The sequence below is a fragment of the Protopterus annectens genome, chromosome 2.part2, assembly GCF_019279795.1.
Source record: "Protopterus annectens isolate FY-2018-M chromosome 2.part2, PAN1.0, whole genome shotgun sequence".
NCBI lineage: Eukaryota > Metazoa > Chordata > Ceratodontiformes > Protopteridae > Protopterus > Protopterus annectens.
The window spans coordinates 1,082,149,674-1,082,167,889 of NC_056730.1; the positions used below are offsets into that span (position 1 = coordinate 1,082,149,674).

The 18,216-nt window shown below is 43.1% G+C and overlaps 1 protein-coding gene across 4 annotated transcripts in view; it reads right to left on the reverse strand.

The window, feature by feature from the left end:
- YTHDC1 (YTH domain containing 1) overlaps positions 1-18,216 on the reverse strand; it is a 1,387,762-nt gene that overhangs the window by 1,057,758 nt on the left and 311,788 nt on the right. The window lies entirely within an intron of this gene.

Below are 18,216 nucleotides of genomic sequence, written 5' to 3' on the forward strand. Positions count from 1 at the left end.
CAAGAGACAGCCTGTTCACTACATTTTGGTATGAAGTTAAGCCCTCAGGGTCACACTGTCCTTGTGAAAAATAAGAATGTGAAACATCCACGAGACTCTACAAAATGAAGGAAGAGCTAGAAGCAGAACATTCATCCAAGTGCAGTTGAAATTAACAGTTCGAAGGTGGGCAGAGTAAGCTTTTCCAGCGCACAGTTGAGGACCCAAGGAGGGAGTAGAGGCTTCCTTGGTAATCTATGATGTAGAACTCCTACAAGGGATTGTTTGACCTCATGACTGGACATAACAGGAGGACTGAGGGGAAGACAGGCAGAGAAGGGCCACAGTTGGGCTTTACTGGAGGAGTAGGCCAGGCCTGCATTCATGAGTTCACACAGATTTTATAATGGACGGTACCTGTGATTTGTTGGGGTTATGGTTATTCCTACAGCACCAGAAAAGAAAATCTCTTCCATATGGCTATGTAGATGTTTCGAGTGGTGGGTCTTCTTGCTTCTTGAAGAAAATACTCTTGTGTAAGACCTTCCCATAACGGCAGATTTCCTATGTCTCACTGTTGCAGTATTCTTTAAAGAAAAGATATCCTGCAGAGGATGGCCAAATGCCCAGCCAGCATACCAAAGCCTTTATACCTTCCAGGCACCATACACCATGTGTATGCCCTGTGTAAGGTGCATATGTAACAATATACTCTTCTACTCCTCAGAAATTGCTCCAGGATAACAGAAGCAACACACTAGAGGAAGAAACATGCACATCCAGGAAGGGAAGAAAATTATACCCCTCAGCCAGAAAAAGCAACAGAAGATAATGAGGGGAAAAAGAGGGAGGGATAAAATACTGCAACACAGTGAGAAGTAGGACATTACTGTTATGGGTAAAATCTTACACAACTTTACTATGTCCTTCCTCAGAACTGCTGCAGTTTTTATACACACACACACTCTATATATATATATATATATATATATATATATATATATGTGTGTGTGTGTGTATATATATATATATATATATATATATATATATACATATATATATATATATATATATATATATATATACACACACACACACACACACACACACACACACACACACACAAGGGCGAGTACAAAAGATAGATGGAGGGAGATATGGAGGAAACTTCTAAAAACTGTGTTCTACAGCTCTGGTAAAACCTGCCCTGGCTTTAGAAATGGCATCCAACTTGTAATGCTTAGTAAAAGAGTGAACAAAAGATGAAAACACAGCTTCCAAAATGTTTCTAGTATGACCCATGAAAAATGCACAAGAGGAGACAACAGCCCTGGTAGAGCTTGCATGGACAGAAGAAAGCTACTTGCCATGAAATGTATAAAAAGGAATGGCCTTAGAATTCCAGGAGGAGATGGTTTGCTTAGACACAGCTAATTTCCTTCTACGAAAAGAAATAAAAAGCTGCTCATATTTCCTGATATCCTTATTCTTGATCAGGTAAGATCAGAGCTATGAATGAAGAACCTTTTTACTAAGATTCTGAGGACAAGAAAAAAAAAGATGACGGCTGGACTGACTTGAGGACAAGTCATTAACTACTTTAGGCATAATGGAGTGGTTAAGGCACAAAGAGACACTAGGTCCTTGTGGAAAAAAGGGAAAAAGGAGGAACTGCTATGGTAGACTGAAGTTCACATTCTCTTGGCAGATGTAAAACCCACTAGTGAAAGCCTTCCAAGTACAGTGCTGCAAGGAAGAAGAAGCAGTAGGCTCAAAGGGAGACTGGGTCAGATTGTAAAGAACAAAATTAAGTTCCCAAGATGGAGGAATAGGTTACCTTGATGGCCTGATGATGACGCCTTTCAGAAATTGTATGACCTCAAAATCAGATTCCAAAGGTGAACTTGAGAAGAAGATACACAAAAAAATGCTGACAAATGAGCTTTAACTGATAAATGCCAGGCCAGAACTGAGCAACTTACAAATAAGAATGAACCATAGGTATACACACAGAAAGAGTGCGTGTCCAGGCCATGTTTGAGACACTAAACAGAAGGATTTTCTTGTAGTGGGTTTTCTAACCTCCTATAAAACCCTGAACACGTCCTCAGAAAAAAGTGTTTACAGGGCGTCAATCTGTCAGCCAAAATGTCAACTGAAGGGTGGACAAGTAAGAGTGAATGACAAACCCCTTCGCTTGTGTAAGTAAATCTATCTTGTGAGGTAAACTATGATGACTGGCCCAGTAGTCAGGTGAAACAGAAGGGGGAACTAGTGCTTTCTAGTCTAAAAGGGAGTCATCAACTGGATTTTGTGTTTTCCCACAAGAACTTGAGCAGGACTTTCATAAGTAAAGGAGGGAGGGAAAGCATAATGAAACATCCCTCTTCAAGAAAAAAAAGAGATCACATCCACTTTCTAAGCGGGATGACTCAGCACTCTGGAAGAGAAATAAGGGACTTGTCTGTTCATAGGAGAGACAAAAAGATCTATTTGAGGAGTACCCAACCAAGTACAATGTCCAAGAAAACATCTCTGAGAAGCATCCATTCATGCACATTTGCCCTGGATCTGCTCGAGGAATCTGCAACCATGCTGTGCTCGGAGGAAATGCAAACTGCCAGAAGTATTAATTAATGGCAGACAGCCATATCCCATACTTGAAGAGCCAGCCACCAAAGCAGGTAAGACTTTGTGCCTTCGTGTTTATTGATGCACCACATTATGGAAGCATTGTGTGCGAGAATCTGCAGGAGCCTAGGAGTCCAGAGAGAGTGAAAGGCTTGAAGGGCCAGAATTAAAGCTCACATCTCTTTCATGCTGATATGACCTGCCAACTGCTAAGATAACCGGGGGCCTTATACCCCGAAGTTGTTTGTTGCCACTCCCCAGCCATATGCAGCCTGGTAAAAGGGATCATAGGTATGATGGTGGATGCTATGAACCCTAGAGCTCACAGAAATTCCCTTACAGGAAGAAATGGAAAAGAAGTGGTGAGCAAAAATAAGAAGGCAAGGATAGGACCTTTGGATGTGGAAGAAACGCCATCATGGAAATATTCTGAATCCTGCAACCCAGAAACACTTGGTCCTTTGCAGGAGACAACACTATTTTTGAGATTTACACTGCACCCCAGACTGTGAAGGCAAAGCATGGTAAATTGAAAATACCAAAGCAGAAGCTGGTTAGGGAGCTTGAATTAAGAGATCACCTAGTTAAGGAAATACTTGACTTCCCGAAAACTTGCAAAAGGCTATCACAGTGGCCATACATTTTCCTGAAGACCCTTACAGCCAGAGAAAGACCAAAAGGCAAAGCAGAAAACCCAATGTGAGGAACAGACAGACAAATATAAAACCTTCCTGAAAAAGAGGTTGAACAGAGATAGGAAGGCAAACATCCCTCAGATCTAAGGACACCAGAAAGGCCAGGGGGAGTAAAAGAGGAAACAAAGCTTGAAGGGACAACATCCTGAAAGAAGGAATCTTCAGAAAGGTGGTGAGGAAGTAAAGATCCAGGACTGGCTTCCAACAGCCCTTCTTTCTGGGAACCAGAAACATTCCAGAATAAAAACCTGTCCCTTGCTGAGAAGGGGGAGGGGATAGCCTAAATGGTTCCTTGATCCATGAGTTCCTACTGAGCAAGGGGAAATGAAGCTGGTAAGCTGAGGGTTAGGGAAGATCTGAGAAAGCAAGAAGGAATTTCCAAACAATAAAGTAACATTTCTGGATACTGGACAGAAACCAAGAGCCTGTAGTTATCTGTTGCCCGATTAGAAAGGATGGGGTTAACCTGAGGAACAAAAGAATCTGGCTGGGGATGGAGGAAGGGGGAGATGCACATCAAACAGAAGTCGGTCAGTAAGCATTTTCAAGTTTTAATCCCCTGGGAAAGCCTGTCAGAAAAGGTTCTCTTAAAAGCCCGCATTGCTTGCCTGCAAACACAGAAAGGCTTAGAATAATTCCTCTAAAATTTAGGGCAGGGGAAATGAAAATTTGTTTCAAATCTTGAAAGCGTTTGCCTTTATTCTGAAGGGTTTTGAAAAGCTCAGCAAATCCAGAGCCAAAAAGATTGAGAGTATCTAAGATAATTCAGTCAACTTGGCCTTGGTATCATCAGGAAGAGCATGTAGGCACAGCCAAGAGTATCTTCTCATTACAGAACCTGACGCAGCTGCCCTTTAAGTCTATTTAGATGCTGCTGATGCCTCTTCAGGTAAACTACTTGAGCGCAGAACCTAGGATAGAAATGGCTGCAAACATGGCCTCAAAGTCAGGAATGTCACCTGGAATGCTACCCAGTTGGGAATGAAGTGCCAAGACCCACCCAAGTCATGTGTGTTTGGTAACTAATGGCCTTGAAGACTAAAGCAGTAAAAGCTGCACACCTTTTTCCATACCTGCCCTTATCTGAAAACAAATCCTAGGAGGACAGCAGTTAAGAGAGTTTGTCGGTAGACACACTAATCACTGCGGTGTCAGAAGGGAGATTTTTATATAAGAATTTATGAGCTTCTGGAACCAAAAACAATCAGGTTTCTTGGAAGCTGGAGGCTGGGAATATGGGGCCAAAGCTGAAGGTCTAGGAAACTCCATTTGCAGGAGTTCACACCACCTTTTCCTGGACATCAGAGAGAGGACAACAATTCCATTTGAATGTTCCCTCACATGAACCACAGAATCTCTAAAGGACAATTCCTCAAAAAGAGAAGCAGGAAAAAGGGAATCTTCTTTCTCAGATCCCAGGGCAAGCAGGGAATGGAGTTGAGAGGACTAATCCAAGGATTATTCACCAAAGTCCAAGTCTTCCACAGAGAAAAAAGTGGACATTTAGCAAGAGTGGATGACCAGGGATAGAAGCAGGAAAGGAAAGTTGTATAAAATCGTACCATAACACCATAGATGTTCTTCTCTTCCATGTTGCAGTATTCACTAGTGGGTTTACCCTTCTTCCTATCAGCTTGTCCAGCCATATTTCCAAAGTTTTCCAGTCCCTGATGGTCCGGATGTCTGATGTGTTGGCAGGTATGTGGGCCATAAATGTGAAGTCTGCGCACACCAGCCCTCAGAAAGTACAGTGTACACTTACCATAAATGTAGATGTTAGAGTGTATTCACTGTTGCAGTCATCACATTTGGGTTATCTGCTTGCAGTAGCCCTCAGTCGGCCTGATTAACTAAGTCTTGGGTTCTGCGTCGGTTGCTGCCCCTTCTACCGTGACGTCAGGGGTATAAAACATGCAGCCAACGCCATTGCATCAGTTTTTCTTGCCCCAGATGTCATGTGCCCCCCAATGGGAAGCAATTAAATCTATAAATATACAAGGTTATACCTCCAACAAAAAAGCAAATACACCAAAAAGCTTTTGAGCATAGTAAAGAAGAGAAGAGGTATAGCCAAAAGAAGTTAGGGGGCTGGAGGGAGGGTAGCCAGGACTGCAACAGTGAATACACTCGAACATCTACATTTATGGTAAGTGTACACAAGTGTACCATGTTCTTTGTGTTTCACTGTTGCAGTCATCACATTTGGGTAGATTCCAAAAGCCAAGGATGGGAGGAGGAATTTAGATAGCATTAGAATACGCTATAAGGCCCTGCAAGACAGCAGTGGCAAAGCCAGCTCTGGATTTAGAGAAAATTGGCAGATGGTAATGCTTGGTGAAAGTATGTACAGAACTCCATGTAGCAGCTTCTAGGATGTCCCTGGTAGGGAGGCCTTTGAGAAAGACTGTAGAGGTAGATGCAGCCCTGGTTGAGTGAGGTTTGATCCCCTGTGGGATAGGTTTTCCATGGTGCTTGCAGCAGAACTGAATGCAATGGCCTATCCATTTGGAAAATGGTTTGCTTTGAAACAGCCTTTCCCTCTGCCCCTGCAGCAAATGCTACCAGCAGCTGTTCAGATTTCCTTTGAGGTTTAGTCCTATCCAAGTAGAATCTAAGTTGTCTGTGCACATCTAAGGAGTGCAGTATCAGTTCCCCTTTTTTCTGTGAATTAGGAAAGAAGGTTGGCAAATGAATGGACTGATTAAGAGCCATACTGGATACCACCTTGGGCATGAAGGAGGGATTGGTCCTGAGGGACACCATGTCCACATGAAAGATGATGAAAGGCTCCACTGCCATAAGGGCCTGTAATTCAGTTACTCTTCTTGCTGAAGTGATTGCTAAAAGGAAAGCTGTTTTCCAAGAAAGGAATTTTAAGTCTGCAGTAGCAGCTGGCTCGAAGCGAGGAAAGGTGAGTTTCTCCAATACAAAGTTACGGTCCCAGGCTGGAGTTGGAGCTCTCCTGGATGGTCGTAAATTTTTGGCCCCTCTGAGGAACTGCTTGAGCAGTGGATGAGAGAAGAGGGAAGGTTCTGTGTTATAATGAACTGAAATGGCTGAAGCGTGAATTTTGAAGGAGGAGAAAGACAGGCCCCTTGCGAAGCATCTCAGTTAAGTATTGTAAAATCTGAAGTAAATTGGGCACTGCTGTGCCCATCTCTTGGGATTGGTTCCAGGCACAGAATCTTTTCCATTTTTCAGCATAACATTTTCCAGTAGTCGGCCTCCAAGCTTCTAAAATGACATCCATCACTGGTTTACTGCGGGATGGTAAAGGAGAGATTAGGCAAATAGCCAGGCTGCTAGGTTCAATGTTTGAAGCTGAGGGTGCAGAATTTGGTTCTCCTGCTGAGACAATAGGGTAGGAGTCTGAGGCAGGTGCCATGGGGCCAACAGTGACACAAAAGGGGGTACACTAGTGTTGGGGTGGCCAGTCTGGATCAATCAAAATCATCATTGGTTTGTCTTGCTTGATCTTTAGTAGTAATTTGGACAGCAGAGGAGGAAAGGCATAAACTGATAGGTTTTTCCAGCTGAAGGACAGAGCATCCACTTTCCAAGCTCATTTGTGGGGAGTCCTTGTGCAAAATTTGTCCAACTGATAGTTCTGGGTGGAAGCAAACAGGTCTATATCTGGGCTCCCCCATTTGCTTGTCAACATGTTGAAAATCCTTGGTTCCAGTTTCCACTCGTGTGGGTCCATGAGGTGTCTGCTTTGTTCGTCTGCCAGTGTATTTAGTTTTCCTGGCAGGAATTGAGCTTGTAGATGCATTTGGTAGCTCAGGGCTGTGTTCCACAATGCCATGGCTAGTCTGCAGAGGGGGTAAAAATGTGTACCCCCCTGCTTGTTTATGTACCACATAACAGTGGTGCTCGTCAGTCTTTACCATTAGTTGTCCTGGAAGAATGTGGTCCTTGAAGGCTGTCAGAGCATTCTTTACAGCTAACATTTCTTTTTGATTGATATGCAGGTGCATTTGACTTGGGTTCCATTTGCCCTGTATGCACTTCCCCGCCAGGTGAGCCCCCCATGCATAGTCTGATGTGGTTTGTTAGGGTTTGGACGGCAAGGGATAGTGTGAATGGTAGTCCCTTATTTGGTTGGCAGGCCTCTGCCCACCAAAGGAACTCTAGGCGTAGGCAAGGTATGACAGGAATCACTGTTTCCAGACCTTGAGAATGTTGACACCATAGGCCTTTCAGATACCATTGTAGTTTCCACATATGCAGTCTTGCATATGGAATTAGAAGAATGCAGGAGGCCATGAACCCCAAGGCTTGTAGTATTTGCCTTGCAGATAGCAGTGTTTTTGTGGCCACTTGTTTGAAGCAGGTTGTCAAATGAATTTGTTTCTCCGGCATGAGGAAAGCCATCTGGGAAGTTGTATTCAAGCTTGCTCCCAGGAATATAATTTGTTGACAGGATACCAGGTGTGATTTATTTTCGTTTATGGTATACCCCAGAAAAGTTAGCACCTTTTGTACAAATGCCAAATGATTCAAAAGTATGTCCTGGCTTTCTGCCTGAATTAGACAATCATCCAGGTATGAGTATATTTACTTATTTACTGACATTTGTTAACAGAGTTTGTCCAACTGGGCTTGTGGCCCATTTTCAGTGGAGACCCGAGGAGAAAAGCTCCAGTAGTACATTTTAAACAAGTACAATTTTAAACAATATTGATATAATAGCAGTTATAGCAAAAGATTCACATATGTTGGGTTACATGCATACAGTTAAAGTTGCATTAAAAAGAAACCAAGTAACAATTTTACACTGATACAGTTCAATAGGTCAACAATAACAAAATTTTTGTTTGTATAAAATTATGCAAATGCATAGTAGAGACACTGGAGAGAGAGAGAGAGAGGTGTAATGAGGTACTAAGTATGGTCCTTTTGGGGGTACATAAAGGGAAGGAAGACTAGGTAGGGTCATGGCAAGGGCAGGTTCTGGAATTGAGAAAATAAGCTTTTCGTTAATTTTTATTTTTTTTCAATAATAAATCTTTATTCTTTTCCAACTGTTAATACAATACTACAACATATGTACATTATATACATGAATGCTTCCAACAGTTACATAAGATCATTATACATTAAGAAAAAATTCTAAAAAGGTATTAAAAAAGAAAAAAAAATCTGGTATCAATATAAGGCTTATCTATACTAATCTCCATATTAAACATGTACTTCCCGGGGAAAAGTGGATTAGAACATTAAGCTAACACAATGTTAAAGATTTGCTCCTATATTTTTGTATTATTTATATTTTTCTTATGATCTTTAATTAGTAATTTATGTGCTAAAATATGTTTTATCGCTACACTTTTAAAGTTTTCCCATGAAGTCTGAGATGGATTCAGCCAATTTGTAGCTATATAAAGCTTAATTAACAAGAAAATATTTATGAGTATGATCATTTGGGATCTGTCCAAGTTATTCGGAGGAATATGAAGAATCATAAACTCCCAAGAAAGTGTGGACTGTTGATAACCCATTTTTTGTAATTGAATTTTTAAAGAATTCCAAAGTTTGAATATACATTTACAGCTCCAGAACATGTGTAAAAGGTCAGCCATTTGATCGACACAATATAGACATTTAGGCGAGTTTTTAGAGTTGAATTTATGTAAACTGAGACGAGTGTAGTAAGCGTTATTAAACATCATCAGCTGAGTAAATAATAGCCTTTGAAGAGATACTGATTTTAAGGTTAAATTAATTGCTTTCAATATTTTATTATCATCCATCGGTAATAATTTATCCTTCCAGTATTTGGATAAAAGTATTTGGTTATTATATTTCACGTCTTTTATCAAATTATATGAAGCCGTTATATGTTTGAAGTCTTGCATAAGAGTTTGCCATAAGTTTAAACAAATGGTTAAGTCTTCTTCTTTAATTTTAAAATTACTAAAATAAGTTATTGAAAGATCCTTTAACTGTCTCATTATAATTAAATAAGAGTTATTAAATAAGAGTTAGGAAGGCTCATCTCTCTTAACATGTCGTGTATTGAGATACCAAGAAAAGGATATAAATCAAGTATGGTTAGATCAATTATAAGTGGGAATTTTTTAAGATCTACCAATTGAGTACCGATTTTCAAATTTGGGTTCTTGTGAAATGGTTGGAAGGTCATCATATACTGTAAGAGATTTAGTGATTTAAACAGGTTTTGTATTGATATTATATAAATCTAATATGTTCCATCAAAGCGTACATTTTAAAGGTATCTTTATTTAAAAAAGGTAATGCCTTACAATTAATACCCAATCCAACAGCATGTTTGTAATTCAGAATCAACCACTTGGGTGACCATTTAGTACTGGACTTGTCAAAGTTAACCACTCTTAGAATTCTATTAGCATTTATTATTAAGTAACATGCTTCAAAATTCGGTAATTCTAAACCACCCTTATTTTTCGGAGTCATCAGTTTATCATAAAATATTCTAGTTTTCCTAGGTTCCCATACAAATCTACCTAATTCCGTATGAAGTTGTTTAAAGAATTTCCTAGAAATTCAGACTTGAGTAGCTCGAAAAATATATAATATTCTGGAGTACATTCATTTTAATAATTGAAGCCTTTGCCATTATTGGTAATTTCAGATTATTCCATCTTTTTAAATCAGACAATATATGATCCCAAATTAGCTTAACAAAGTCTCTATTATCTGTTGAGAAAACAATACCTAAATATTTTATTTTTTCTTCGGATTTTAACTGACCTATCAATGGTAAAAGCGAAAAGGGTGTAGGCGTCTTTAAAGGAAATAAATTGTTTTTTGTTTTAATTTATTTTGTAATTAGATATTTCTGCAAAATCTTCCACTGCTTTTAATATTTTCTTAGTATCTGAAACAGGCGTCGTACAGTAAATATTAAGATAATCAGCAAAAGCAGCCGTGGATATTTTCGTACCATATATTATTGGAGCATTATGATAAATATTTTGCTTAATATGTAAAAATAGTGGTTCTAAGTATAAATTGAATAATATAGGAGATAGCGGACATCCTTGACTTTGAGAAATTTTTATTAATATATAAAGTTGTACAGGGATTATTATATAACTTTTTTAATGTTAAAATGAAGTCTTGGGGTATACTGAAATATGATAAAATATCAAACAAAAATTTTAAATTAACTCTATCGAAAGCTTTTTGAGCATCAATTATGACTGCGTAAACATTAAGATTTCTATGAGTGGCATAAGAAATTAGTGTATGAAATGATAACGTATTATCAGTAGTTTGTCTGCCATTTATAAAACCAGCTTGTTCATCAGATATTATTAGGTTTAACTTTTAGTTCATTTTTAAAGTCTGAGGTGTGGGAGATTGAACTTAAGTCAAGGGGAAGTTTGTTCCAAGCATGGGCAAGGGAGTGTTTGTGGAGTAGTTTGCCTACTGACCTTTTTGGGTGGTAGACATCAAGTAATTGTTGGTCAGAAGTACGGAGAGTCCGGGATGGGATGTAGATGGAGACTAAGGAAGATAGAGATGGAGAGGAGGAGGGTTTATAAAGAACAGAGTGTAGCATATGAAATTGATAAGATAGCAGAAATTGGGGAAGTTCAAGCCATTGACGAGAGTTTAAAGAAATACAGTGGTGTGAGTTGTATGGGAAGTTAGTAATGAATCTGGCTATTTTATGGTAAGTCTGTTGGAGTTTGTTTAGAGTGGAGACCTGGATATTGGTAAGAACTGAGGTGGTGTATAAGAGGGAGGGGGAGGAGGAGTGCCTGGCCCAGGGTAAGTCTAGATTCAGGGATTACAAATTTTTTGTTCCGATATAGCAGACCTAGCTTCTGTGTTTTTTTTTTTTTTTTATATACATTGGAGTATGTGTAGGTTGAACTTTAGTTTTGTCATCGATAATGACCCCTAGGAGTTTTGTGTGGGTGTCAGGTTGGGTAGTTGTATTGTTAGAAGATGCAAGAAAAAAGGAGGTTTTGTGATGAGAAAGAGAAAGGAGAAGGAGAAGTAGGAGTTTGGTCTTTTTGGGATTTAGGATCAATAGGTTGTGAGAGAGCCATTGTTCAGTGGACAGTAGGGCCTGTTGGGTCAGGGAGTGTAGTTCAGGAATGTTATTTGAGATGGATATAAGTGTATTGTCGTCGGCATACTGAATAAGGGAGGATTCTTTGCATGAGGTGTAAAGATCACTGGTGAAGATGTTAAACAAAAGGGGTCCCAAGATGGAGCTTTGGGGAACACCAGTGGAGATGGGAAGGAAAGGTGAGGAGGATGAGAGCCATTTGACAGATTGTTCCCTGCCAGATCGGCAACTATTAAACCAGGCAAAGTGCAGAGGGGTATAGATGAAGATTTGCGAGTTTGGATAGTAGTAGAGGATGAGAGTCAGTATCGAAGGCTTTGGAGAGATCTAGGAAGAGAAAGGAAATTAGTTTATTGTTGTCTAGGGCCTCTGCAATGATATGAGTGAAGGAGAGGAGAGCAGTGGTGGTGTCGTGGTGAGGACGAAATCCATGTTGGGTAGGGGTAAGTAAGTGGTGTGTGAGGTGATTTGAGAAGCTGTGAGTGAATACATTTTTCTAATATCTTGGAGAGGGGGACAGAATGGCAATGGGTGGTTAGTTTGAGGAGTCAGTGGAGTTTCCACCTTTATGAAGAGGGATAGTGAAGAAAGATTTCCAAAGGGTGGGGACAGTTGATTCCAGAATAGATCGATTAATCAGTAGAGATATAGGATAGGCATTTGAGTCAGCAAGTTTGAGAAATGCAGGAGATAGATTGTCAGTGGAAGGAGAGCAAGGTTTTAACTTTAGTAGAGATTTGATGTAAGTAATGGGAACTGGCTCAAAAGAAAACAAAGTTGTGTTAGTGGGACTTGGAGGGGTGGGTGTCGAAGTAGAGTTTACCAGATTTGGATGGAAGAGATAAAGAAGTTATGTACTCACCATGACGTTCCTTCTGAGTAGGTAAACTTCATTTGTCAGCAACCTGTGGGTATCGGATCCATATCGGATCCGAGCTGGCAGCTTCAAACAGCTAAGATCCGAGCTCCTCCCCCTTTTCCATAATCCCCTGCTATCCCTTCCTGACCTCAGATAGAGTTTGCTTAGCAACACAGAGCATTACAACACAAAGGATCACCTGCACATCCTAACCTAGAGTTATCCGGAAACGAAGGGCAAGGAATCCTTTTAGTACACGCTATAGGTTAGGGAGATGGAGGGGGGGGGGTTGGTTGCTGACAAATGAAGTTTACCTACTCAGATGGAACGTTATGGTGAGTACATAACTTCTTTATCTCAAGTAAACTTAATTTGTCCATCAACCTGTGGGGCAGAGTCCCCAGCTACCCAATCCTTGGGAGGTCTTCATGGAAGGATATTCCGGAGCACTGCAGAGCCGAAGGATGCTCTCCCTCTGGAAATTATATCCGACTTGTAATGGTTAATGAAAGTATGAGTTGATGCCCAAGTGGCTGCTGAACAAATGTCATCCAATGATACTCTGGACCAAAAGGCAGCAGAGGTGGAAATCGATTGAGTAGAGTGGGTGTGGACTCAGATCGGCCAAAACTCTTATATGCAAGAAGTATACATTGGGAGATCCATCTGGACAATGTAACTTTTGATACTGGTTTTCCCAAAGAAGGTTTAGCAAAGGATACAAAGAGTTGCTCAGATTTCCTGTGGTCAGCAGTCCTGTGCAAGTAGAACCTCAATTGCCTGTGTACGTCCAGAGAATGTAACTTGTATTCACCCTTGTTCTGATAATTTGGAAAGAATACCGGTAAATTAATAGATTGACTGATATTGGGCTCCGAAGCAACTTTGTGCAAAAAGGAGGGATTGGCCCTGAGAGAAACTCTATCTTTATGGAAAACCAGGTATGGTGGTTTGGCGCAAAGGGCTTGAAGCTCAGAAACCCTTCTGGCAGAAGTGATGGCAATAAAAAAGGCCGTCTTCCAAGATAAGTATTTTAGATGCACCGAAGCTGCAGGCTCAAAGGGAGGAGCTGTCAGAGACTGGAGAACAAGAGTTAAATCCCATGGAGGAACTGCATGTTTAACAGGAGGCCAAGAGGAAAGTGCCTTTTAAGAAGGTCTTGCATAATTTGGAAGAGGCCAAGGGACCGAGATCACTTCCCACATGATAGTGGGAGATTGCGGCTAACTGGACTTTGACCGTAGAGGAGCTAGCACCCTGGTCGAATAAGACAGACAAGAATTCTAGCACTGCTGGTAACGGAGCTGTAAAGGGGTCCAGGTTTCTGCGCTCCGCCCAAATTGAAAAGAGTTTCCATTTGCTATTATAAACCTTTCTCGTAGAAGGCTTGTGAGTGGCTACTAGAACAGCCTTAACAGAGGACGAGATATCGGGAGTCCTAGCTATTAGTAGAACTGGATCAACCAAGCTGTAAGCTTGAGGGTGTCCAGGTTCGGGGTTGTTAATCCTAGTGGGTGAGAGATCAGATCCGGAGTGGGATCTAGAATCCGTGGGGGATTGACTAGATGAGACCATAGACAAGGGAACCATGCTTAACGAGGCCAGAATGGGGCTATGAGGATCACTCTGCTCCTCAACCGACGGGCTTTCTGCAAGAATTTTAGCATTAGGGGAAGAGGTGGATAAGCATAAAGTAGACCGAATTGCCAAACATGCACGAGAGCGTCTCTGGGGGGAAGTACTAGTTCTAGCGAAGTACTCGCTGCACTTTGCGTTCGAAGAAGACGCAAAGCAATCGCAGCAAGGTTGACTCCACTTGAGGAAGATTTGCTTCGCTACTCTCGGGTTCAGAGACCACTCATACGGTGAAAGGATGGTTCGATTCAGCCTGTCTGCCAAGATGTTCGACCGGCCCAGAATGTGCTTCGCTATGAGAAAGCGGTTGGTGGAGATCACCCATTCCCAAACTCTCATGGCCTCTTGACAAAGTGGGTAGGATCTGGTTCACCCTTGCTTGTTGATATACCAGACTACTGACATGTTGTCTGTCTGGATTGCAACTGTCCCCAGTGGAAGAAGGGCTTGGAGTGCTTGCAACGCCAAAAGCACCACTCTCATCTCTAGGACATTGATATGCAACAAGGTCTCTGAATGGGTCCACTTGCCTTGGAATGTTCTGCCCATACAGTGCCCCCCCACCCGTCGTGAGAAGCGTCCATGGTCACAGTGGTTAGAAGAGGGGACATAGAGAAGGGGCGCCCTTTCTGGAGGTCCGGGGACTGGAGCCACCAGAATAGGTCTTTCCTGCAAATCCTGCTGAGGGGGATGGGTGAACTCAGTGGATGTTGCAGGATGGACCATTGAACCTGCAAGGTCCATTGTAGTGCCCTCATGTTCAAGCGTGCTAACGGTAGCAGGTTGATTGTTGCCGCCATGGAACCTAGAGCCCTCAGGACCAACTCCGTTGGAGGAGCCGGGGAGTGTAGAAGGGCCAGCACGTGGAACTTTAGTGTTCGAAGCCGGTCCGGAGTTAAGAAGACTTGCAAAAGGTTTGTGTTTAATTTGGCCCCAATGAAGTCCAAAATCTGGATTGGCTGAAGAGAAGATTTTTTGATATTGATTGTGATTCCCAGTTGGGAGGCCAAGTGGAGGAAGTAAACCCTGGCTGAACACAGTAGATGCCTGGTGGGGGCGGTCAGGAGCCAGTCGTCCAGGTACGGAAAGACCTGTATTCCCTGGAGTCTTAGGTGGGTCGCTACAACTGCCAAGACTTTGGTGAACACCCTGGGGGCTGTGGAGAGACCAAAGGGAAGGACCCTGAACTGGTAGCGGCTGGCTCCTAGCCGGAAGCGGAGAAACCTTCTGAATCGCCTGTCCATCAAAATGTGGTAGTACGCATCCTTGAGGTCTATAGAGCACATCTAGTCGTTCTCCTGCAAGAGTGGGCGAATGGATTGAATGGTGACCATCTGGAACTTTTCTTTGGCCACTGACAGGTTTAGAAAGCACAGGTCGAGGATTGGTCTTAAGTCCCCAGTCTTTTTTGGCACCAAGAAGAACCTTGAGTAAAAGCCTGATCCAGATTGGTCTGGGGGGACGTGCTGGATTGCTCTTTTTTTTCTAGCAGCTGGAGTATTTCTGCAGCTGCTGCCTCCCTTTGATTGGGTGGAACATCGGGGAGGCTCCGGGGTTTTGGGGGGGGGGTTGAGAAAGGGGATCTTGTAACCTCTGGATATGATTCGAAGCACCCAGAGATCTGTTGTGATGGACTCCCAAACTGCTAGGTGCCTCGTGAAGCGCCCCCCGACTGCCTCCAGAGTGGAGCAGTCAGGTAACCCTTCAGGGTTGCTGCGTGGGCTGATCAGAAAAGGGTTCTCTCGACCCGAAATTCTTCGGTCCCCCTCTGCCTCTGGGCCGGCGTCCACCCTGTCCTCCTCTGCCTCTGAAGGGCGAGGGGTCCAGAGTGAAACGGAACTGTTGAGACTTCCGGAACCACATCTTCTTCTGTCCCTTTTGGTTCCTAGAGAAGGACCTCTGGGGAACAGAGAAGCGGACTCTGATGGCAGACGTCTTCCTGTCTTTCTCGCTCTGGACCAGCGTGTCGCGTACGGTCTTGCCAAATAGCGAAGAACTGTCAAACGGGGCATTAGCGAAGGACGCCTTGAAGGGTTCTGCAAAATCGCAATGGCGGAGGCAAGCATGCTGTCGTAACACAACGCCCGCTCCGCTAGCTCTAGCGGCTCCTTCCGTAGCATGGGAGAGGAGCCACATAGAGGTGTTCGTAATGGATTTGAGAGTGGCCATTGGGGTTGAGAATACCTTCTTATCCTCGGCCGAAATGGACTCTGGGGGCAAACCAGTGTATTCTTTGATGAGATCCCGCTGGAGTCGTATCACGTGTGCCATATAATTCAGCGACCTTACAGAGAAGGTCGCTGAAGCGAACATCCACTTCCCCAGGCGGTCCATCGTCCGAGACTCCTTGTCTGGAGGATGGATCGAGGAACTCTCCTGGGCTAGTTCCTTTCTGGTGGCGGCCGCCACCAACATGGCATCTACAGGACCACCCTTGCTCCAACACGTCCTATCAGAAGGGGGGCTGAGAATTTTATCTGGTCTCTTTGGAATGGGCTCCACAGTGTCTGGTTCCTTCCATGCCCTAGTAGTAATCAGTCTACCAGGGGGTCGGCGGGAGGGGACACCCAAGAGGTAGATGGGCCTGCGTCAAACGCCTCCAGAAACACACACTCATCAGAAGGTTTTTGGGCTGACCACCCCCCTCTAATCTGAAGCATTTCCATGATGTCTCTGAAGGAGATGTCTTCGGGAGATGACCTTGGGGAACCTTCCCCTTCCTCTAAGTCTGTGTCTTCTGTCATGTACACAGGTGAGTCCAAGTGCCTCCTCTTGCACTTACGTTTGTGAGAAACCTCCTCGGGGGGGGGGGGGGCTGTCCGAAGAAGCCTCACCAACCACATCCTGTTCCTCCAAGGGAACTATCTGGGACGTAGGCGCAGGCTGTCCCTGGGGCCGGGTGATAGAAGGTAGGCCCGTCTGAGAGGGAGTGCAGGGTGGAACGGTAGCAGGAGCCTGGGGCCTCGAATCCCTCGACAATACCCTCTCCACGACATCGAACGCCGAAGGAGAAAGTACAGTTTTGTACCTACCATAAATGTAGATGTCCGAGAGGTATGCATCTGCAGTCCTAACATATGGGTTTGTCCTGCCTCAGGCAGCCCTTCGGTCGGCCGGATTCCAAAGTCTGGGTCTGGCCTCGGCCGATGTCGCACTTCACCCGACGTCATAGCTGCTGTGTATTGGGTATAAAGGCATCAGCCGACGCCATTTTCCTCAGTGTTTCTTGCCCCAGATGCCAGGTGCCCTCTAGGAAGGCTAAATTTGGATAAATGCAAATGATTCCAAATAGTAGAGAGCAAACAATATAAGCATGTATGTACATATATACAAACAAATACACCATAATAGATTCCCCCAGCTAGCTACAAGATGGGCAAATACCCTAGGAGTACCACAGAGGGAAGGAGGGTGGGTAATCCTGACTGCAGATGCATACCTCTCGGACATCTACATTTATGGTAGGTACAAAACTGTACTATGTCCTTCAAGGATGCATCTGCAGTCCTAACATATGGGTAGAATACCATAGCCAAACTGGGGGAGGAGGCACTAAGATGATTATGGTGTAGTTAAGATCCCTTGCAAAACAGCAGTTGCAAAACCTGCTCGGGATCTGGAGTATAAAGGTAGATTATAATGCTTGGCAAATGTATGCACGGAGCTCCAAGTAGCAGCTTCTAAAATGTCTTTGGTAGCCACTCCTCGTAGGAATGCTGTAGTAGTGGCTGTGGCCCTTGTGGAGTGAGGTCTGATGTTTTCTGGATTTGTCTTTCCATGAAAAGAGTAACAAAATCTAATGCAATTTCCTATCCATTTTGAGATTGTCTGTTTTGAAATTGCTTTTCCTTCCATTCCTGTTGCATATGCTACCAGAAGCTGGTCAGTTTTTCTGTTGGTCTTGGTTCTGTCCAGATAGTAGCGCAATTGCCTGTGCACATCCAAGGTATGTAGTAATCTTTCCCCCGTTCTGTGGGTTGGGGAAGAATGCTGGTAGGTGGATTGCTTGGTTCAATGATACCCTGGAGACCACTTTTGGCATAAAAGTAGGGTTAGTTCTCAAGGACACTCTATCCTGATGGAAGATAAGGAAGGGCTGTACTGCCATTAATGCCTGTAATTCAGAAACCCTTCTTGCTGAAGTGATTGCAAGCAGGAAAGCAGTTTTCCAAGATAAGAACTGTAATTCTGCTGTTGCTGCTGGTTCGAAAGGGGGAAGTGATAACTTTTCCAGCACAAAGTTAAGGTCCCATGTAGGTAAAGGTGGCTTCCTTGGAGGCTTTACATTTTTAATTCCTCTCAAACTGCCTGAGTAGAGGATGAGAGAAGACTGGAGGATCCATATTGTA